Source organism: Chionomys nivalis, chromosome 26, assembly GCF_950005125.1.
Source record: "Chionomys nivalis chromosome 26, mChiNiv1.1, whole genome shotgun sequence".
In the NCBI taxonomy this organism is placed as follows: Eukaryota; Metazoa; Chordata; class Mammalia; order Rodentia; family Cricetidae; genus Chionomys; species Chionomys nivalis.
The window spans coordinates 32,063,169-32,087,915 of NC_080111.1; the positions used below are offsets into that span (position 1 = coordinate 32,063,169).

The 24,747-nt window shown below is 35.4% G+C and overlaps 1 pseudogene; it reads left to right on the plus strand.

Moving 5' to 3' along the window:
* Positions 1 to 22,117: 22,117 nt before the first annotated feature.
* LOC130867095 (eukaryotic peptide chain release factor subunit 1-like) lies at positions 22,118 to 23,504 on the plus strand (annotated as a pseudogene).
* The last annotated feature ends 1,243 nt before the right edge of the window (positions 23,505 to 24,747 follow it).

A 24,747-nucleotide genomic window follows, 5' to 3' on the forward strand; every position in this document is an offset into this window, starting at 1 on the left:
CACAGCCTCTTCAATAATACCTCAACTCTCTGGCAGGATTCTAATATTCACTAAGGGATCAGGTAACATGGTATGGTTTTGAATAATATGTACTCAAGGATTTCCCAAAAGGATTACCCCTTGAGTTCAGCACAGAATGAATATGCATTTAAACTCAGATTTTAGCTTCTTTCTGATAAGCAAACACCTATCATTCCAACTTTTTCAGATGTTCCACAAGCATCCAGCTTATAAGTGGCCTATTTCCTAGAGATGTTGGAGTAGGCAACAACCAGTCCCTGAGGAGCTAAATGTATTCTATGGGCATTTGCAATTGAGGGAGGAAAGGATTTATTTTGTTTGACACTTTCAAGTAACAGTTACCATTGAAGGAAGTCAAGGTAGGAACTTCAAGCAAGGCAAGAACCTGGAGGCAGGCACTGATGCAGTGGCCATGGAATAATGCTGTTTAATAGCCTTCTCCCCCTGGCTTGCTTACTTTGTTTTCCTATTTTTTTTTTTTTTTTTTTTTTTTTTTGGTTTTTCGAGACAGGGTTTCTCTGTGGTTTTGGAGCCTGTCCTGGAACTAGCTCTTGTAGACCAGGCTGGTCTCGAACTCACAGAGATCCGCCTGCCTCTGCCTCCCGAGTGCTGGGATTAAAGGCGTGCGCCACCACCGCCCGGCTGTTTTCCTATTTTTATTTAATAATTCTAATTAGGCTTGCATTATATTAGTGAACAGAAACATTCTAATGACTTGAGCCTCTTTTCTCTCACCTATAAATATTACTGTATTATTTTCAGAGGCAGAGGCAGGCGGATCTCTAGGAGTTCGAGGCCAGCCTGGTCTACAAGAGCTAGTTCCGGGACAGGCACCAAAAGCTACAGAGAAACCCTGTCTCGAAAAACCAAAAAAAACCAAAAAAAAAAAAAAAATTTCCTTATTATAGAGTTGTCATGGAGACCAGGTCATATAGCATGCTTAAGTGCCTGCTACACATCTAAATTGTCTTTGAAAAACTATTGGAAAGTTTTCCTTTTGTTAATAACCTTTTGTAAAAAATAAAACAAAACAAAACCAGGCAGTGGTGGAGCATGACTTAAGCCCAGATCTTGGAAGGCAGAGGAAGCAGATCTCCATGTGTTCAGAAATAACCTGGTCTATAGAGCCAGGACCGCCATGGGAGTTACACAGAGAAACCCTGGGAAACAAACAAACAAACAAAAAACCCTAAAACTTTGAGTACTTAAAATATGAACTATAAAACATTGAAATAATCTAAATAATATTAAATATTATTAATATTTATATTTCCCCAACAGTTATTTGAATATTAATTTCTTTATTTTTGCTAAGAAAATAAAGTCAGACTATTATGTCTTTATATGTCTATTATTAATTAATTTTTACTAAAAATTAAAGCAGCATTATAGGTATATGCTTAATGAATTATAAGACTTCCATGCAGAAGTTGTTGAAAAAGAGGTCAGAAAAGTGGTTCAGCAATTAAAAGTGGGCAGTGCCCTTATAGAGATCCTGAGTACAGTTACCAGCACTCATTCCAAGTGAAGTTTTGTCACTTCAGCTCCAGGGAATCTGGCTTTTTTTCTTGCTGCCATAGATCATAACGCTAGCCCCCAACCCTAATCTAACCTAGGTACTCACCCACATGTGCACATATCCACATGCAGGCACACACAAATACACTTAATTAAAAATTACTCTTAAAGTAAAACTGAAAGTTGATACTGTGGTCAGGATGCTAGGCTCTGAATTAATCATTACACTTTGTTCAGAAAGGTGAACTCAGGTGGACTTACAGAATACTGAAAGAAAAGTGAGCACCATTTTACTTTGTACCTGGATTTCTTAACACTAATATTAACCCAATGTGTAGTCTCCGTATCTTCAGAAATTAATGTGAAACATGTCAGAGCTTTCATCTTTATGGTGATGATTATCAACTAAGAATTTACTCTCTTGAGTAATCAAACAAATTATCTAATACAGTATTTATACATGTGTGTGTTTATATATATACTGTCTTATCTAGTTAGGAAAAGTTATCAGAAATGCATTTCCTTTGGCCGAACATGTTTTGTCTAGATAAAATAAATGTGTGGTTTAAGCATTAATCTCAAAGCCCTAGGCATATATATATAGTGTGTAACTATTATGTATAATATATATATATATTCATAAATTTTTAGCATTAATCCAGGGCTTAAGAAAAACACTAGTCATGTTAAAGAAACATCTTTATATTTGAAGTTTTTATGGGAGATTGTGTTTTATTTTCTCTAATGATTTTGTTATATTTGTCAGTAAAAAGTTTAGAAGCTGTTTCCTGTTGTGAAATTTCCTTCCCTATCAGAAAGCCTTAAAAACTAACTTTTTTCTATTCCCCACAGATTAAGTTGGGGGCTGAATTCTGTGTGTTTATGTCTAGCTACTACCAAGAAAGATATAGTAATTATTTTGGTTTGTATTTTTTTCTTAAGTTTCTAGGTGGATTTGCAGTTTTGGTGTCATGAGTATCTGCATTAACCATTATTCACAAAAATTGCAGTGCCCTTGTGGGACACTAGAGAACCCCTTACAGCCCTCTGATGAAAAACCTTAATTTAATCTTTATATCAGCTATGGAAAGACTGGTTTAGTTTTACCAGTTTCTTCTATGGAACGTGATTATTGAGTCAATACAGAGAGCTGGGCCTGTATGAATGAACCCACTTGTGGACAGCACCAAGAGTTTTTTAAAAACAAGCTGGAAAAGCTTTGGGCAGCAATAAGCTCTTTCACTGCCAATGCTAGGAGAAAATTAAATAACAACATGCACAATTTATTTAGAAGATTAAATTTGGGCATGAAGAATCTTCATATTTTGATGATTCTACTTCAGTACCAGCACAGGGATTCTGAATCCTTTTGATTTTTAAATAAATTAATTACTACCTTCAAATACTCTTACAGGCTCACTCCTTTGTTCATTTTTTTCTTCCCTAAAAGCCAATTTTGCTCTTTTTTTCTCTCTTCCTTTGTTAAAAATTAACATTTTTAAGCATAAAATGTTGATTGTTGCAATATCTAGTACATTATTAGATTTTAGTACCTCTTAAAATCATAAATTCCAAACCAAACCATTACAGTCTTGTTATTTAGACATTCTCAAGAAAATTTAAAAGCATTTATCATATGAAATTAAGTGGTCCTGGTGATTTTCTTTCAAAAATTTTCTTTCACAAAGCTTAAGAAAATGACTAATATTCTTTACTTTCATTGCATTTAAGGATCATGGCCATTGGTAGAAGGGAGGGTCTTCTTGTGGATAGGCTCAGCTGTCTATAAGATTTTGCACAGACGTCTCCAGTGTCCATTATACCAGTCCCCCACATCTGCAATACTCTGCTCTGCTACAGATGGTTGCCATATTTTTGACAAATCTCTTTATTATTTTCTTTATCTTTTAGAGACAATACATGTAATATTCAAAATTGGGAAGCAAATAAAATGACACTTGGGAATTGTTTGAAAGCTGACAAAGTTCTGGTGTCTGGTGTGTGTACCTGGTTAGGGTTAGGCTATGGTTATTCGTGATTAATATAATTTTCTATGATGGGTGAAAGATTTGTGATGCTATTTAAAAATGTAAACAGTGGGGCTGCAGACATGACTAAGCAGTTAAAGTTGCTTGGTGTTTTTCTGAATGTCATAATTTAGTTCCTAGCATCCACATGATAGCCAACAACCATCAGGAATTCCAGCTCTAAGGGATCTAATGCCCTCCTCTGATATCTACAAGAACAAGTCACACATGGTACACATGCATACATGCAGACAAAACACCTATACACATAAATATCTATCTAGAGACATGCATTCCTTCAAAAAATATAACTTTAAAAAAATTCTTATGATTAATAGTATAAGTCTTTGTGCTACCACAAACTAATACATTCCAATCAAATAATATTTCAAAATAAAATATGACACATATTAGAATATACATGCTGTGAGCTATTAAACAGCAGATAATGTAAGTTTAGACCACAACTGGGAATTAAATTGTCAAAGCCTGTCTTTCTGACAACTTGAGTTGGGACAATTGTTCTATTGTCTTGAGTCTGGGACTTAGGGCTTCTGGATTTTAGGTCTTCAAATGTAAAGTTTCCAGTTTTCCTGGGTGCAGAGTTTACAGGTGGCAGATGATTATTAACTGGAAAGAGAGAAAGAGGACAATAGGGGAAGGAAGATAGGGGAGACAAAAGGAGAGATGGATTTGGAATAATTTTTCAAGGGATAGAAAGACAGTTGTCATGTTCATATGTTTACCCAAGATATAAGATGTCATATAGTAAATATTTTACTTTCTGGTTTTCTATGAGTATTTGAAATGACAGAGGGATTATTGTGTCTGAGGCTTTGGAAACATACAGCATGTGACAGTTGATAATTTAGATGTCAACCTACCAGAGGGTGACTCTGATGGATGTTAATCCTGTCTAGGCAAGGTCTGCATGACCGTCAACTCTGGAAACTGTTGCTTGCTTTTGGTAAAGCAGTTTTGTGTCTCCCCAGTACCTGAATTGTAATGTATGATGTGCATGTGTAGCCAGAGACTGTTTGTTCATTCCCAGATGCCCAGGCCTGAAATAATCACACAGAAACTGTATTATTTAGAACACTGATTGGCTTATTAGCCAAGTCTTAGGCTTCTTATTAACTCTTACATTCTAAATTAACCAATTTGTATTATTCTGTCTTTTGTCACAAAGCTGTAGCTTACCTGGTAAAGTTCTGGTATCTGTCTCCTTTGGCAGCTACATGGTCTCTCTGACTCTGCCTTCTTTTCTCCCAGCATTCAGTTTATTTTTCCCACCTAGCTTTGCTCTGTCCTTTCATAGACCCAAACAGTTTCTTTATTCATTAATCAATAAAAGCAACATATATACAAAAGGACCTCCCACATCACATAAGTAATCCTTTGATTACATCTCAGTCTTATTATATCTCAGTCACATATATCCATGTATGGTCAGGAAGATGAATTTTCATTTAGCTGTATAATTTTGATATAATCAATACATGCTTCATAATTACATCTATTTGTCCCATGAGGAATGTATACAATTAAAAGCCTTAGAAAAAGTTCAAACTAGACTAAATTCTTTTTGTAAATTAATCATAAATTTTAACTTTACAGCTATGTACAAGGTCAAAGTTGCAGAAGTCTAACCAGGTTGCTTCACAAAACACTCTAAGGAAAGCATGTCAATTCTTCTCTTGCCAGTCTGCTAACAACAGATTTATGTCTCACATTTTTTACTGGCCATTTGGCCCCCCATCTGGTCACAGTCTTACCCCTATAACCTTGGAAACTTATGCTACTGTCTTTCTCTTTATTATCTTTAGATTTTGTTTTAATTTTATAGGAAAAGAAAATATTTTGAACTCTTTTTTAAAAATCTAGTATCTAGTCATTTTTTTTAGTTTTCTGTAACATGTTCAGGTACTAGACCACCATATTCGATTGTAAAAATTTTCAGAGAATTTTGTCAGGAGGCATTTCAGGATTCTCCTTTCTCACATCTCACAGGGCCTTGAAGGAAAAATCTTGAGACAAGAAAATTTAAAGTTAGCCAAAACATTATGTGCTGACCGTGGAGACTCAAGCTCTGGAAAGCACCACAGAGTGTCTTCATGGCTTCCTGCTTATCACTAACAGCAGGTGCTCTAGCTACTGACCTTGCAACTGCCCCGCTTAGCTGTCTAGCCACTGAGCCCCTCCTTTCCTTCCCCCACTTTCCCCCTTCCTCAGTTCCCCCCTGCCCGAGCTCCTCACTGAGGAGTATATAAGACATAAAACTTGCTTCAATAAACGGGATGCCTTGACAAGGAATACTGCTTGGCGTCCGTTTCTCTCTCCCCCCATATCTTTCAGATAGTGTCTCTTCAAGACCCTGGAATAACTTAGGACCTGCTGGGCGGGTCAGAACTTGAACATCTATCAACTAAATTCTTCTCTTGTTAAAAGCACTTCTATTAATAATGAATGGAGATGTCAGTGTCATCTTTGTATAATAGTTATGTAATTCAAAACTCTCATCATACTAGACAAAATCAATATTTTATTCACTTTTTTAAATAGACGAAAATTGTTTTTGGAATGTGGTCATGAAATTTCTGGTCTTTTTTTAGTAGTTTGAAGCTTCAAAAATCCCATGTGACATGATGGATTAGATAATTTCTGTAAGTAACAAGCCTAAAATATTTGTACATAAAGTGAACAACCACAACCTGTACCAAATTCTGACATTTAGTTATCATCCTTTATAAAACACCTGTACAATCAAATACATAATATTAATGATACTAATCTAATTTCCACTTTTATGAAGACAATTACTTTTGCTTTCTTTGTGTGGTTCTTCTATCATTCAAACCCAGGCTTTGACAACTATACAATGTGTGTTTTTCATAGTTGCTTATAGCCCTGTTTATATGTGAATGTTTATATTGTTATAGGCAATAAATCTTTAGATAACAAGTAATAAAAATCAAAGTCCATTTTATAACTACAAAGATCTAGAGTCATAAGTGGAGATGCTCAACCAATAAGTTAGAAACTTTGTGTGATAGGTTCAATTGTCCTGTTTTATTAGATGAGAAAACAGATCTGCAAATGATTATGTTAAGCTATGTTGGTCAGATAATTTCTACAGTTGGTCCTTCTTTGGTTTGTACATTCCTGTCTTTGCACACATCAGTTAGAGAGAGCACTATGAAAAATTGATTGACAGGTTTGTTACAGAGCGTTCCTTTCATACTTCTGTCCCCTTTTGATATCACTCATTAATGCTGACATTTTTTACCTCCACTACTATCACTACTATCCATATAATCTATGATGTTTCATTCTTTGATTGAATATTTGTTGAGTTCTTAGTATGAGCCCTTTTCTGTCCTGAGAATTTCAATATTGCATGAAATGAGCCAGATTTTGTCCTTGTCTTTATGTACAGTCTACAGTTTCAGGATCATAAACAATGGAATAAAAGAGCCCAAAAATGCCTTGAAAGTCAGGTCAATCACATAATATTATAGTTAGTTTATTTTTTCAGGACAAGGAACAGTGTTTAGTAGAATAAATCTAAGCAGTATCTGAGGTATGAACTGTGTGGTATCTAACATGACATAAATATTTTATAAGTAAGAAATGCTTAATTTGATTCCCATTCATCTAAGTACTTGTGTGAAGTAATTAAATATTGAAAAGAGAACCTAAATAAAAGACAGGTTGGAAATGGAGAAGCAGTAACTATAGTTAAGAAAAATGAATAAGATAAGGGAGATAGAGATTTATAAAGAAAAAATTTAACATATTCTGTCTTACCTCATGCCCAGCTTTGGATGCTTCTTGCTACTGAAGCCAGACACTAAGGTCAGAAAGTAAAGAAAGGCCAATAAAAGACAAAGACATTTATTTGCATGATCAAAGTGCTATCACTAATGAATAAAAACATACCTGACTGAGTAGGAGAATTTTATACTTCCAGTTAGCAAAGATATTTTGTGGGGATACATTGTGATTAAAGAGCAAGGTCTTTGCTATCAACTGTGAAGCATCATAGGTCTTTTCCATATTGTTAGTGAAACCTTCACTCCAACTTAATGGAATTTACATGGACAACAAGCACAGTGTCCAAAGGTCTGTAAATGAAAGTGTACCAGAGAAATGAGACTTTGGAAGAAAGCAAAGACCTGATTCATGACAACTCTGCGTCATGAAGAGACTCAGCTAACATTTAGTTATAAAGGAGAGGAAAGTCATAGAGCCCAAAAATAGATCTTGAGTAAGAACAGAAAATAGTAATTGAATACCTGTAAAGTATATCCACTAGGGTAGACTTGCCAGAAAACTCAGTGAAAGTTTTGCATGGGGCTACAGTCTCGTCTCGCATTACCTATTATAAAGTGTCTAATGTAATCTCTTATCAGCCTTATGTAGATGGTTCCACAGAAGAGATTCAGGTATTCTCAGCTAATTTCTTTCACAATTTCTGAATTTAATCCATAGGCTATCTTATATAGCACATTTCACATTTTCACTCCTGTCCACAGCTGTAGCAGAGAATCATAGCATTTACCCAAGTTAATGGCATTTAAGCTTTGGAATGGCAGTCCACTAGAAGGAGGCAGTGGATGAATGGGCTATCTATTTTTTCTTCAAGTCACCAATTTAAATTTTATTCAGAATTTTTTACAGTCCCTCATTATGCTATATGATTCTTTTGCTCTGTGCTTGAATAAAACCCATTCTCTTGGCTTGGCTTGCTCTTTCATTGCCTTAAAAACACTCTGGCAGAAATTTTATTTGCTCTACCCAATTTTTTATATCAAAGGCTTCAGGGATTTTTGATTTTTCACATAGTGACCTTTTCCATTTTGAAATACATAATGAAGATATTTCAGCTGCAAAAGTTTTTAATAGGCTGCAGAACAAAATAGTGAACCAGTGGATGAGGCAACAGGTTTGGAAATACCGAGGATAAGTGATAAGAGACACACAAAAAGGTGAAAAGAAGAAAAATGTATAGAGTGGTCTTTTGAAAATGCAAGAAGCTAAGATTGAAGATGTTAACAGCTATGTTTCATCTTTGACATTTAAATTTTAAACTTAACTTTGGTTTTTAGTAAGAATTTAAAACTCAAATGGTAGCCACAGTGATGCAGCAGGCAAAATGCAGCTTTAAATGGTAGACAATGTGATAGACTTTTTTATTCTAGACTCATTATCCATTTATTTCATTGCTCACTTCCAGCCCTAATTGCAAACTCACTGGAATTCAAAATACTAAGTAAGAGATGCAAGGAAAAGTATATACCACTGTTGTTACTATTATATTTCAAATCCTTTCTCTCTTACATACCAAGGAACTGTTGATTTTGTATACCATTTAATATTTGCTACTAAAAATTCAGTCTTGTGAATATTAAATCAAACAAATAGCTATCAAAGATATAATTCAGGTAAACTATGACCTTTTGTTAAATCAAGATAAGGTTCAGTAAGATGGGTTTATGAGATACACTCCAGTCCTGACAAATATATGCAACTACCAGGGTAATTCACTGATTAATATTCAAGTAACTTGACACTTGCAGACTATTTAAAGAGTAGGAAGATTGTAACATCAAGTCAAAGCTGCACAAAATCATTCAGCTATTTTCTCATTTAAATCAAATGCCATCATAGATGGTATTTTCATTTGTTTCCCCTAGTTGTCCTATTATTTTGAATATTTTTTGTTTCTAGGCAACCATAGTAATATTTATCATTTAAAAAAAATCCTTCACCACCCTGTCAGCACAGGAATAATATTCTTTAAAGGGCTTGGTGGCCTCCCTGGAATTATTTAATGGAAATCAGGAAGAAGAGAAAAGTCAAATGCAATTATAATACTTTGTTTTGAATGCTATAGAGCAGAGACTGAAAAACTGTGTAGCTTGAAAATGACCATGAGCTTAACAATACTATAGAAAGACAAGGAAGATAAAAGATTAATTTATTTCCAAAAACAATCTATAATAAAACTCTGTTGATCAAAGTCTGGAAAGATTTAATGCTATGCAGGTTCTTCAGACATGTTAGGGAAGATGGGGTGCTCCCCTGAGGATAGTTGTCACTAGAAGAGCTTCAGGGGATAGCACCAGCATGAGTGCACTTTTCAGCATGGACAGGGGAAAACCTGTATAGTAAAACGTATTGCAATTCACACACACTATGATGAAAGGGGCATTCGCTTAATTGCAGTTCAATTTCAGAGAAAAAAAATCATGATCACTGAATGTGAAATAAAAGTAGGAAATATTAATTTAATGAACTATGCCAATAAGCATTGTTGTGATAAGAGCGGCAGGGCTGTGTCCCCGGCACCCAGCCGCCTGCATGGCTAGCTTATGCCCTGAAATAATTACACGGAAACTGTATTCTTTTAATCACTGCCTGGCCCATTAGTTCCAGCCTCTTATTGGGTAGCTCTTACATATTGATCTAACCCATTTCTAATATTCTGTGTAGTACCACGAGCTGGCTTATCAGGAAAGATCTTAACCTGCGTCTGTCTGGAGTGGGAGAATCATGGCGACTCATTGACTTGGCTTCTTTCTCCCAGCATTCTGTTCTGTTTACTACACCCATCTAAGGGTTGGCCTATTAAATGGGCCTAGGCAGTTTCTTTATTAATTAACCAATGAAAGCAACAGATTAATACAAGACCCACCTCCATCATTTCCCCTTTTTCTGTTTAAACAAAAAAGAAAGGCTTTTATTTTAACATAGTAAGATTACATATAGCAAAACAGTTATCAAGTAAGAATTATAGTTACAATATTTATATCTATTTTATCTTTTATCATAACTAAGGAAAACTATAACTATAACTAACCATTCTTTAACTCCATCAAAGACTCCAGAAGGATATAATATTACCTAAGCAAACAAGAGATCCAAAACTCTAGAAATGACTGAGACATCTCATCTCATTGCCTGGACAGTCACCCAAAGTTCCTCTGTACCGTTGGGGCATCCATCTTCAACCTTTAGGCCCATAGTATCCAGCAGACATTTTCATCAAGCAGAAAATTTCAAAGACAGTTTAGTCACTTTTTGCTGTGTCCTGCAGAATGTCTCGCAGACTCTTTTATGAGTCAGAAACCCCGAAAAACCATCTCACCTTTAGGCAAGTTCAGCAGTCCTCTTTCTGCGGGTTCTCTGTGTCCAGTTTATGCAACAGTTCAGGCAAGAGCAATTTCTTGCCCAAATGGCTATCAAATTCCTTAAGGAGCCTCTTTGATACTCATCTTCCTCTTGAAATAGCTTGGTGTTGCCATAAGAAGACATGTCTCATTGTCATGAAAAACCCTAAGTTATTAAAATATTTAAAATGCCATATTCTGTAGTCTTTGAAAGATATGAAGAATGTCTATCTAACTGAAATATATCTCTATATATCCAGAAAATCTAACTAACATGACTACAAGCTTAACTATTATTTATGATTATCCATTAACAACCATATTTCCTAATTATACATTACATTTTTAAATGAACTACATATTCACAATATCTTAAGAGCAGAAATACATATACACATAACAAAATTGACCTTAAAATCCATACCAATGCAAATTATTCATATCTATATAATTTCCCCCTTTAAATGTAAAAGAACATTTATAAACAATATTTGGGAACATGGGCGCAGTTTTTGGGTCGTGGGTTCAAGCCTCTGTTGTAATAAGAGCAGCGGACTAAGTTCCTAGCACCCAGCCGCCCGCATGGCTTATGGCCCAAAATAATTACACGGAAACTGTATTCTTTTAAACACTGTCTGGCCCATTAGTTCCAGCCTCTTATTGGCTAGCTCTTACATTTTGATCTAACCCATTTCTGATATTTTGTGTAGCACCATGAGCTAGCTTACCAGGAAAGATCTTAACCTGCGTCTGTCTGGAGTGGGAGAATCATGGCGACTCACTGACTCAGCTTTTTTCTCCCAGCATTCTGTTCTGTCTACTCTGCCTACCTAATTTTCTGTCCTATTAAAGGGCTAAGGCAGTTTCTTTATTTAACCAATGAAATTAACTCCTCCATCAAAGCATGATTAGCTCAGGGGATTTTATTGTGTCTAAAAATAATGAAATTAGAGGAAGAAAGGGTTTAATGTAAAAGTTTACTATTATATGTGTCACTGTATACACCAGCATTACTTCCTAGATGACAGGTTAGTTGCACTGAAATTTTTATGCTTCCAACAAGCTCTAAATATTCCCAATCATCTGTTCTTCCTCTTTGCTCTTAAACCCAGAAGCAAATACTCAGGCTAAATTTAGTCAATGATGACTCTCCTATACTAATATTGTATTTCCAACACAACAGAAAATCCTATATTATCACATGCTGTTTTAGGTTCATTTCTCTTGCTGTGATAAAATGCCCTTATACAACAGTTTTGAAGGGTAATGTAGTTATTTGGCTTTCAATTTCAAATTACAGTCTATCATTGCAGGAAAGTCAAGATTGGAACTTTAAATGTAGCTAGTTGCATCATCATATTCACTGCTTTCAATAGCAAAGAGAAATAAAAACATATATTCATTCTCATTTGTGCTCAGCGCTCTCTTTCCACTTAAGTATTTCTAGATCTCCTGTATAGGGGATGGTGTCTAACTCAGTGGGCTTGGTCATCACACTTCTACCATCACATTTAAGACCTTCACAGACATACCTACAGATAATAAAATCTAAACATTCTGTATTAAGACTTGTGTCCCGGGTAATTCTAGACTGTACAAAATTGATAGTTAAAATTACCAGAAGTAAACATAGACTGTTCCCCACTTTTCTTATTTTACACTACTTACACCAATAGTACCTAATACTTGTCATCTTGTGCATGGGTTGCTGTGATGTTTTCTCCATTACATCTCTAATGTCTGAGTCTCATGTCTACCTTATGAATTCCATGATCTATTTTAATAAGAACTCTATCTTTGAACTTTAATTATTCCATAGTCTTTGTCTAAAACATTATTTGAATACATGCTACAGATATTATTTAATCAAGAGTAAAATATTGGGACACAAGACATAGTAAGTTCTCTCCATATGTGCACTTACTTTTTCACTATTGAGAAATATATTTTGTTCATTCTTCAGGTTGACTAATATTTGAAAATTAAGCATCTTATTTCTAATTCTTTCTGCATATACTTATTTTTCCAGTACCTTTAAATTTATTATTAAGTTCATGAATTTTGTGAAAAATGAATGTGTCTTATTATATTGGTGTGCTGTAAATATGTTAGTCTTCTCACTTTTTCTGCCCTTACAAGATTAGCCATGTTGCTTTCTTCCTAAGGAGTTTTGTGAGTACAATTATAATAAAGTTATCAGGATATCTTATGATGCTACTTTGTAAGCAGGATTGCCACCCAAGCTTAGCTGTCATAAAAATGTCTGCTATAGTAAGGGTTATATAAAAATGTCTATTTGAATTAACAACTAATTGAGATATATGAAGTTAAGACACTGCTTCAGATGGTCTCTAAACAGTCATTAAACATATTTTTCTATTACTTGAGAATTTCATTCATGTATATAATGAATTATTCAAGTGTGTTATCTGCTTCTTTTCCTCTCTCCTCCTTTTCCCACCACCTCTATTCCTTATAAAATTATTTGTTTTCTTTTATTAAACTCAACAAGTCGAATTAGTGCTGCTGGTATGAGCATGGGTGTGCCTGCTGCATCATGGATATATTCTCTCAAGGACCACATCCAGAAGATGCTGACTCTCCTTATAGCAGTCATTAACTTAGACATTTTCTGCTTTGTAAGTTTAAAACCCAGCATGATCAAGGGATATGGAAATGTCAGATAACACAGAAGTTAAATATTGTTATGTATTGTTTTTGGGCCCCTCACTGTTTTTATAATTATATTCATTATAAACACATATCTAATGTCAAACACACAAGTTTATGATGACACAATGGCTTTTGAAAGAATTTTAACTTCAATGGGAGATAGCTAAATGGATCATATTCACATATGTAGTGATTAGAGATCATATGGGATGGATAAGGGCATTCTCTTTAATAAAGATATTGATGTGGGTCTGTAAAATGGTAGAAGCATGCATGTATGCTTGTTTATAACAGAGAATAAAAGTATTATATGAAAAAGTGACAGCCATTGGAAATACATTTTTTAGTTTCTGTCTGAAATATGTACCACTTCCTTGTCACAATGCAAACCCCTAATTGGTAACATAATTTGACCAATAAACAATGACTCAACACTCAGGTATTAGCAGCTTGCTCATTTGCTCATTTATTAGCATCTTTCTCTGCTGTTGGGAAAGAACCAGCACTGAAATATTGTTAAATGAGATGGCATGGAACAGTAGTATGGAGTCGGGGGCAAGAGGTCAGTGGACTTTCATTAAATTTTAGCTTTGCCTCTGAGTTTCCAACCAATAACGTGCTTCTCACCAAGAAAATATTTCTTGAGATATTCTATCTTTGGGGAGGAGAATATAAAGGGTTTGGTCAAATAATCTCTAAGTGGATGCACAACTCAAATTTGGTTCAAAATGTATTCCGAGATAAATCAGAAATACCTCAAGAAGACATCATGAATTTTACTCAGACCGTTCACCAAAAAGCAGACTCTACCCCCAGTGTACTGAAAATTCTAGGTTAGTATATTCAAAAGGATCCATAACAATAGAAATGTTGCATATGGTATCAGTTTAATACGATTGGTACTGCATCTGGCTAACCAATAGTTAAAAATTACAATAGAATAAACATTTTAATTATTTAAGTTCATCCAAAAGTAAATAATTCCACTAGGCAAGTAACTAGCTAACTGGACAACTCAACTGAATTATTGTGTCACATTAGACTAAAAAAGGCCCCCAGCCTTGGAAGTATCCAAAGAAGACAATGTTCACAGGAGATGCTTTCAAACTTGATCAGTGTCTATATTTTAGTAAAGCCTTGCAAGGTGTTGAAATGGACAACTAATGCAGTGAATGCTTGCAAAGGGGGAGCTCTGAGAGGTGCTGTATAAGACAGGTCCTCTCAATGCTGTGGCTCAGTCGTGGGCCTTGCCTGGCATTTATACAAATTAGAAAGAATCATTTTTTCATTAACCTTTTAAGTGAGGTCCACTGCATGTTTCTTCTTAACAGGAAGAAATAACATTATAACTTAAAGTAGCCAGTGCTTTAAAGGGCAAGCAATTAGAGGATGTTAGTATTGTAGCCTATCCAGATCTTTGTAGGGACACACACAAGTCTTCAGTTTTGACCTGCATAAATGTCTTGGAAAAAAGTTTAAAATGACTGCCTGCTTCAAAGAGATGAAAAGTTTTTAGTAATTTTAATAGCTTAAAAAGAACTGGAAATAGAGTTTTTGAGGGAAGAAACTATATTTTTAATAAATAAGTAATAAAATCTGATAAAAATACCTAATGATACTGCATTTATGATTAAAGAAGTCATTTTCAATATCGTTATTACCAAAATATGCATATACTTCAATGTTGAGATATATTTCTGGGCTTAATTTAACAGGGGAGAATAATAATGAGACAAGTTAACATGTGCACATACAAAATTTTCTATGATGGCCACAAAACAAAAGTAGTTGATAAGCTATTCTTATTGTGCCAATTTATCATAATTCAAAACATAAAAATGAGACATTTTTATGATGCATGTTCATGTATTTTTCATACCATTAACAAAAATCTCTGCTTTGTATCTGGCATTCTGAAAATACACAGAAAATCATGATCATTTCTGTCTTCCAAAAATTAACAGCTTTGGAAAGATAAACAAAACTATTATTAAATAAAAATTTGCAGCTCTTGTTATAGTGGAGGCTATTCACAAGAGACATGATTGGCTACTGGGGCAATCAGAAATTGTAGGACACTCAAAGGAATACAGTTCCCCTTGGGGTATTTTCTGAATTCTGGTGCTCTCTTGGCATTGAGAAACAACATCAATCATTTCCAAAAAACAAAATGAGAATTCTACAGTGGTCTGAGATTAGGTAAAGCATCATGCATTTGCAACCCAGAGTGTTTGTCAGATTTTGAGAATAAGGAAGTCAGAGTTCTCATGGCTAGAGCTAAGTTTTCTGCATTTATCAGAGGGAGATGATGAACCTCAGGGCTGTACCTCAGATTGTGGATGACCACCTGGAGAATCAGAGTCAAAAACAGAATAGACTTAGCTAACATTACAATCTGACTCTACCCCATCTCAGGCTGTTGTCGGATTCATAGGTCTATTGAAGTCAGTTTGCCTGCCTAAGAGGTGAAGAGCCTTCTGAGTAGAAAACACCACTTAAATATTCTGCCTCATTTGCACAAATATTAAGGATCTTGTAAATATTTTCTAGACATTTGAAGATAAAAGTAAATATGACAAGTAACAGAAAAGAAGAAAATTGATCCAGATATTGACATTTGCAGATATGCCTTTTATATGATGGTGATTAATATGTTTAGAAATGCAGATATGGAAAAAAAGAGGAGGGGCAGAGAAACAATATGGGGCAATGGGTGAGAATATTCAATACAAATTTGAAACCAATTATGTAAGTTTTCTAAAGTGAAAACATATTGCTGTGGTTTGAATACATGGCCAAAGTTTGTGTGTTGGAAACTTAATACAAGCTCAGCACTGTGGAAAGTTGGGGACTCTAGGTCCCTCATGTGTGGATTACTGCTTTTACCAAATGTGGGTTAGTTAGCAAGGAGATGGATTCCTGATGACAAAGCAGATCTGGAGCTCTTCCCTTGCTGTTGTTCCCTTACACCTTGTTATTCTCCTGTGATAGGATACAAGACATATCCCTTGATGTTGCATTTCCTATATTTTATAGTACTAAAGTACATTTAACATTTCCATTTCTCATGTATGCCAAAGGAAAGAAAGACGAATGATGGAATTTATCTAGAATGGGAAGACTGGAGGGAAGAATGGGAGGAGGAAAGAAATAAGCAATAAGAAAATGTTAAATTCAGGTGAATGTGTAGAAACACAGACTAGAAGCAAACAAAAAATAAGTACCAAGTACACATAAGAGTAGTTCAGTATGTCAGTTGATGTATGTAAGGAAAGAACACAACATACTGAATAAAACAAGCCAGAGATATAATGTATAGAATAGCTCCAAGCAATGAACATTCAAGAATCTTTAAAAAGTAAGATAGGATGAAAATACTTGCTCTAGTAAATTTTTATTAATATAGCACAGTTATAATTTATAAAATATTAAAATGACCCATATAGTTAATAAATACAGACACTAACATAGTAAAAAAGAGGGTTCATGAATATATGTATTTGTGTTCTTGATATACTATTATTATTTTCATTCATCATGAGATGCATTTAGATAGTTTGCATGTGAAAAATCAAAGCTAAAAATGAAAGGCTTTAAGGAGAGTAAAAGACCCTATGTGATCTCATGTATGAATTTTTTTCTGGTTTTAGATTTATTTTTTTAAATTATGTGTACTATCGTTTGTATAAGTACAGGCGACTGCAGAGTCCAGATTGCCTTGAGCTGGAGTTATGGGGGACTGTGAGGTGCCCAGTGTGGGTGCCAGGAACTCATGTCCTCTACAAGAAATCACACATGCTTTCTTAGCTGTTTTCCAGGCCACGAATAGAAAAATCTCTATATAAATGCTTAGAACTCATTTATAAATATAACAACTACAATTAAGAATCACTGTTTATTATATGACACTGTCCATAAGATGAGGAAGAAATATGATAAAGACGGGGCACAAGTCAACTTTGGTTTTAGCAAGAAAAAAATATTTAATATTCATGAAACAGATAAGAGGTTTATATCCAAATCCTTCTTCGGTGAGGAAAAGACTGGCAACACAAAGGGAAAGTAGATAAAGGCTTAATTAATGATTTCAAAGCAAAGAATACTAATTGTGAAAGAAGAGAGGGAGAAAGACGAGGAAGGAGGAAGAAGAAGAAGAAGAGGATGAGGAGAGGGTTGATTCTCCACATAAACAACAACTAGGGAAATCATAATTTTAAGTTACACATGTGAGTTTGACTGTTCCCTATAAATAAATATAAATGTTTGAGGAGACAGATGTATAAACATTATAAAACATCATTGCATAGCACCACATAATATATACAATCCTATTATTTATATATTGAGTTTAAACTAAAATAGAGAACAAATATGAAAGGAGACAAAGCTTGAGTAAATTAGAGTATCTTTATAGATACAGAGCTTTTTGCATGAGTGTAGACAAAATGATTCCATATCTGGCAGAAGGTAGAGTTGGTGAAGTCTCTGGGCCAGTGAAAACATGCACATACTGTAGACATGCAAGATGTCTTCATCAAATTCTTCCCATAAGAGCTTAGTAAATCATGTAGAAGAGGAGGCAGAAAGCATATAAAAGCAAGAGGTACTAGAGGATACCAGTAGAAAAAGACCCCCTGAAACATGATCAAAACTCATAAGAACTCAGAGAGACTGAGGCAGAATCCACAGTGCTTGTATGGGTCTATACCAGGTCCTCTGTATGTGTATGATGGCTTCCACTTTAGTGTTTTTATAAATTACTGATTCTTTAATTTTATTATTTTTAATTTTTAATTATTCTCTCATATATTACATCCAGAACACAGTTTCCCATTTCTCCCTTTTTCCCAGGCCCTCTACCCTACTTCTCCTCTCCCCTAGATCCACTCCTTCTTTCCCTTCAGAAAAGAGCAGGTCTCCTAGGGATATCAACTAAACATGGCATACTAAGTTGCAATAAGACTACATAATTCACCTCATATTAAGGATGAACTAGGTAACTGAGGAGGATGAAAAGGATCCCAAAAGCAGGCAAAAAAAAAAAATCAGAGACAACAACTATTTCTTTGATTAGGAGTCCCACAAGAACCAAAATACAATACAGTTTTGTACGTATTTTAACTTTTAATGAATGGATTAACTGTATCTCTATTCTGTGGAGTTTATTTGGTTCGTTAAATATTATATCTGCTAGTTACTGGTCTTAAGTTTTGCAGTAACTTCAGTTATATTTTGTTGGCCAAACAAACCACATATCAGTATACAGAATGAGGGATTGAAGAAGTACAAATCAAGATATACTCAAAAACTAGATATATGCTTGAATCACATCACTGTTTACCAGAGTAATGGACCTGTTGAAGGGAGCTGCGGGCTGCGTTCCTGCCACCCAGCTCCCAGCCTGGCTAGCTTATGCTCCGAAATAACAACACACAAACTGTATTCTTTTAAACACTGCTTGGCCCATTAGCTCTAGCCCTTACTGGCTAATTCTCATATCCCGATCAACCCATCTCTAATAATCTGTGTAGCACCAGTCTTACCGGGAAAGATTCAGCATGTCTGACCTGGTGGCTTGCTTCATCGTGTCTGGCTCTGAGAGGAGCTGCCCTGCATCTGAGCTTACTTCCTCTTCCTCCCAGCATTCTGTTCTGTTTACCCACCCACCTACGTTCTAACCTATGAGGGACAAGCAGTTTCTTTATTAATTAACCAATGACCTTCCTCCATCATGGACCTCTGTAGTATTTTGGTGGATAGGTGTTTTGAACTAAAACTGTGTAGTATTAAAGTAATAAATGTGTTAAAACTATTTGTATATGTTCTTCACTTGAAGGTAAATTGGTACAGATAGTCATTCTCTGGAGAGCTGCAAACTTCACAGACATGTCTGGGTCAGAACCATAGTTTCCAAATCTTCCAACATGTGCTCTGAGCCTTTCAGGGCATAAGAATGCTGTAGAAACTCTTCAATACTATAGAAGTTACACTAAAGAAGGGGAATCCACACTTGTATTTTTTAATATGTTCAAAGGGAAAAGGTCTTTAAAAATCTCATTTTAATTCTAGACTCAAGTATAGGAAAGTATCCAGTTCACAGTAAAGCTGCTCTCAAGGAAAGAGCCTATGAAACAACTGTCCCAGGGCTTGAGGGGGAAATATTCTCAGAAGTAGTATTGATAACAACACTCAAGAGAAACAGACTGAAGAAGTATGCTCATGAGAAGCCAATAAGATTTCAATAAGCAATTTTTGGTGGTTTGCCTTCCTCACATTTTTTTCTCTTACAAGACCTAAGGAAGCTTAGGATTTTGTTCTTGGTACTTTGGAAAACAAGCTACATGAGGAATTCCTATTGTTATAGTTTGTGCACTTACTTCTAAGACTAGTACATGTGAAATTAACTATAGGGGTTGAAAAATTTTTAGATGAAACTTAAACCGTCTTAATGTTTTTTTCCTTTTAAACATGAAACTGTATCTCAGAACACTTCCAAGTGACAAAATATTTGATCTAATAAGGAATCCAACTTGACAGCTAAACACTTCAGACCACAAAGTTAATAGGTTACATATGTCTTACAACAAACATTCTACCTACTTATTAAATCAAACCTATAGTATCACAGTATCACACAAGTAGAAATTTTATCTTTCCCTTAGTTTTCATGCTACATAGATGTTTTAATTGTTAACAAAAATAAACAAAATTCCTGGGAAATATATTATCAGAAGGAATAAATGTAAGCATCAAACATATAGTTCTGGTGAAGCTTAGTCTACTTCTTCCATACATGATGTGTCATTATCTCCTTTCAGGAGTGGCATTTCTTCAGTTACAGCAGCACTGGTATCATCCACAGTAGGATCATCTCCATTAATACCTCAATCAAGCTTGATCATCTGTAGATGCCATTAGCATGAGTCTGGGATCTTCCAGACTGAAAGGAGAAGACAGGAGTGTAGTTTCATACATCAAGATGATCAGATCTTCTTCATATTTTTCAAAGAAGTCATCTAAGGAGTAAATTCATATAATCCTATGAACTTTTGTATGATTTAGTTACATAAAGAACTTGATTGTACAATGGGTTTTTCACACAGCTGTCATAAACAGTGAAGATTTTGGTGATCTACTTCTACTTACCTTTGCTAATCATTCATCTGATGTTTTCCAACACATTCATGTCCATAAGTCTCAACAGCTATATTTATTAAGTGGTTTAACTATTTGATTTCTGAGACGTCTTTCTGATTCTAAATATGTAAGACTTTTGAGTATTATTTTTCTAACATTTCTGAAGCCTTGGGGAGGGAGAAGAAGCAAATTTACTAAACTCATTAACCAGTTTTCCATGAGGAGAGGATACAGGTTATTCTTGTTTTCCAATGTACCCGTAGTACTGGGTGGGATAAAAGTTTGATACACAGGAAGTTCTTGCTCAGAATTTGTGGAATGACTTGTAGGTTAAGGAATATATAAGCATTGCACTTCAATTGACTGAAAAGGATTGAGAGTGAGACAAATTTGGATTTACTGTATTTTATAGCTAAGTAAACTAGAATTGAGCAAGCATAATGGACATGTTTTGTGAATGTTCAGCAAACATTAATATTATTAGGACATAATCCAATTGTGATAACACATGTGTTCCACAGTGTTAGAATTTTTAATTAATTAGAGTGATACGAATTTGGAAGTATCTCCATGATGTAACAAGTAATAAAATATTTCCTATATATTAAAAAAGCCTCAGAGTTAAAAATCATCTTATCGATATATGTTATTTGTTCAAAAAGAATTGAAGTAGTAAGTTTTTTAGATACATAAGTCACTTAAAGGCAAGTACTTGCTTAACACACAGAGTAAATTTCAATGAGCCAAAATTCATAGACTGATAATCATTCTGGTATGCAACTAGAATTAATGGGATCATGTTATGGCCAACATATCTTGGTGGTCCATTGATGTATTTATCTAAATTATTCTATTATTGATAAAAAATCAAGAGTCAAATTGGGAGAGTGGTGATTATGAGAGAGGAATAAGGGACAGGGAGGAAAGGAGAGTGAAGAAATAAAACAATAAAAACCTCAGGAATCAGAAATTGGGATAAAATCTGATAAATACAAAGAGCAGTAGAAAAATTACTGGCTGACCCTACTTTTCATGTTTTGCAAATCAAAAATCTGGCAAATCTCTCAATCCTTCCCTACTTTTGCCTGTTCATCGTTTGGCTCCCTGGGTCCTCCAACATATTTATGACTAATTCTGATCATCTAAACACTGACTCTATCCTCTGGTTCAACATTGATTTCGAACCTTTCAAACCAGTTTCAATCCTCTGGTTCAAGGTTTAGCTTTATTGTCCGTCTCAGAGCATCAGTGCCAACAAATCTCCCACATTTCCCCATTTTTGTCTAAATAAAAATGAGAGGTTTCAACTCTTAACACGGTAATACCATAAAGAGTAAGAACAATTATCAGGTATTGTTTAAATAAAAAGGGAATATTTTAACTTTAGCAAAGTAAAACTATATACAATAAGAACAATTGTCAAGCAAGAATTATATTAACTCAGAGGCCCCATGTGAGTGGACTGCAACACATGCAGCTGCCTGGAGAGAGGGAGCTGATGTCCTACATCACAGCCGCCACTGCTGGGGAGAAGCAGCCACTACCGCTCAGAACTGGGCCCTTAGCAATGGCACGAGTATGGTATCACTGATCATTCCTCCCAAAGACCAAATTTCATGAGTGGCGAAATGTCATCAGATGAGTTTGGAACTACATCTACCATTAACTCATGGGCAAACCTCCTTCTTATCCTGGGTGCCATCATATCTGTGAAACAGAAACTCAAACTTTATAACAAAGCTTTCCAAATGGTCTGGGTTGTTACTGTGGAGCAATGGTAACAGAAGAAGTATAGGAAAAGAAAGTAAACGTTGACTTTGAACCTTTCAAACCAATTAATACAGCATTGTATCTGTATGACAACAAGTTTCATACAGAGGCTCTCACAGCATTGCTTTCAGATGACAGCAAACTTGGTTTAATTGTAATAGGTGGCAGTAGTGCTCTTTTTGGTATGCTCCAAGTAAGCATCAGAGAAGTCCTGCACAAATTCACTGTGGATCTCCCAAAGAAACACTGCAGAGGAGGTCAATCAGCCTTGCGTTTTGCCCCTTTAAGAATGGAAAAGTGGGCCGGGCGGTGGTGGCGCACGCCTTTAATCCCAGCACTCGGGAGGCAGAGACAGGCGGATCTCTGTGAGTTCGAGACTAGCCTGGTCTACAAGAGCTAGTTCCAGGACAGACTCGAAAACCACAGAGAAACCCTGTCTCAAAAAACCAAAAAAAAAAAAAAAAATGGAAAAAGTGGCATAACTATGTTGGGAAAGCAGCAGAGACTGCTGTGTAGTTGTTTATTTCTGGAGACAAAGTGAGTGTGTGGTCTGGTTTTAACTGGACCAGCTGACTTTAAAGTGGAACTAAGTCAGTCTGACAGGTTTGGTCAAAGGTTGCAATCAAACGTTTTAAAATTAGTTGATATATCCTATGGTGGTGAGAATAAATTCAACCAAGCCATTGATATCTACTGAAGTGCTCTCCAACATGAAGTTCATACAAGAGAAGAAATTAATAGGGCAATACTTCAATAAAATGAGCCAGGACATAGACAAGTACTGTTTTGGAGTTGAAGATACACTGAGGGATTTGGAAACAGGAAATATAAAGATTCTAATAGTCTATGAAAATCTGGATATAATGAGATACATTCTTCATTGCCAAGGCATAGAAGAGGAGAAAATTTCTATTTAACTCCAGAACAAAAGGAGGATAAATCTCACTTCACAGACAAAGAGACTGGATGGTAACATGAATTAATTGAGAGCATTCTCCTTTTGAAATGGTTTCTAACAAAGATAAAAAAAAAATTTGGAACCACATTATAAATTGTTACAAATTAGTCAAAAGAAGGATCATAGTTTGTGAAAATATTTGGTGGAATTGGAGATATTTTGCAGTAGTGAGTAGGAATGGAATACTAAGGAGGAGAAAATGAATTTTTTGACCTAGATGACTACTAGGTAGTTGACAGGGGTCCAACAAAATGTGCCTCACCCACCAGCATCAAATCAAATGAGCATTCCCATGGTGGAATGCAAGCAGATCCTTGCCTCACAACTGGAACATTTCCAGAACTTAATCCATGGGCACTGAATACTGAAAAGAAAAGCAAACCAAAACCAGACCCAACCCTACACTTAAAGGACCCCAGTGTTTACTTTTACTTGATGGTAAAATTGGTTGCTCTTGTATTTTATGAAAAAAAAATGATTTTCTGACCTTCATACATAGAAGCAAAAATACTTTAACTGCTGTAAACCTTTAAAAGTTAGTAGAGGGGAGATCATACTGGCTTATTATTTTGATCAGAGAATAACTAAATTGCTGCATTTCTCAGTGACCAATTTACATGGCATTCTCAGTTTAGACTGCACAAGAAGAAATATATGTGGTGAAATATTGGAACTGTTTCTTTCTTGGTCTCTGTTTACTGTTGAAAGGGTGAGCTAATAGGAGGCAATTTCAGCTTCACTACCTCACACTTCCCACTCCCAGACTGTTTCAAAGGTGCAGGGAGTGTTGGAAAGTCAGACTAAGTGCAGTTGGGGCCAGTGCATTCTTGACTTCCATCTTTTTGGAGGCACATATGTGCCAAACATTTGGGAACTCTTAGTGTCACTAACATTAATGAAGCTCCTCTCTTTTATCTCAGCCTACTAGAAACCAGTTTGGGATGGACATGATGGGGCCTCTGTGCTGTTACTGGGGTTGTAAGAAATAAAACATGAAATTTAAGTGGAGCCAAAAAAATGCAAAGATGATTTTGCTTGGATCTTTTCTTGATAAAGGGAGATGGTCATGTTTCCTTGTGTTGGATGGCATGAGATTATGTGAATTTTTTTTTCTTTTTTTACAAATGAAATGAAAGACTTTTCACAGGAATGACAGACAAGACATGTTTGACTGTATGTTTCTCAAATCCCTTGTAGGACTGGATCATCTGTTTCAGAAGTGGGACTCAGATGAGAAAGTATGGGAAGAGAGTGGAAACGGCAGGTGGGGAAAGATTGGACACAACTTTTGGCACCATGGATTAAACCATGTTAGGTCCAAAAGTTGGCTGAAAACCTGAAGCTTATGCTTCACAGCTTGGCTATAAATTGGATGTGAACCCAGTTGAACTACAAGATCATGATGTGCTCAAGGTGATGACAGTAAACAAACTGTAGGGTGTGCCCAGTGGCAGCAATGAGGAAAGCATAC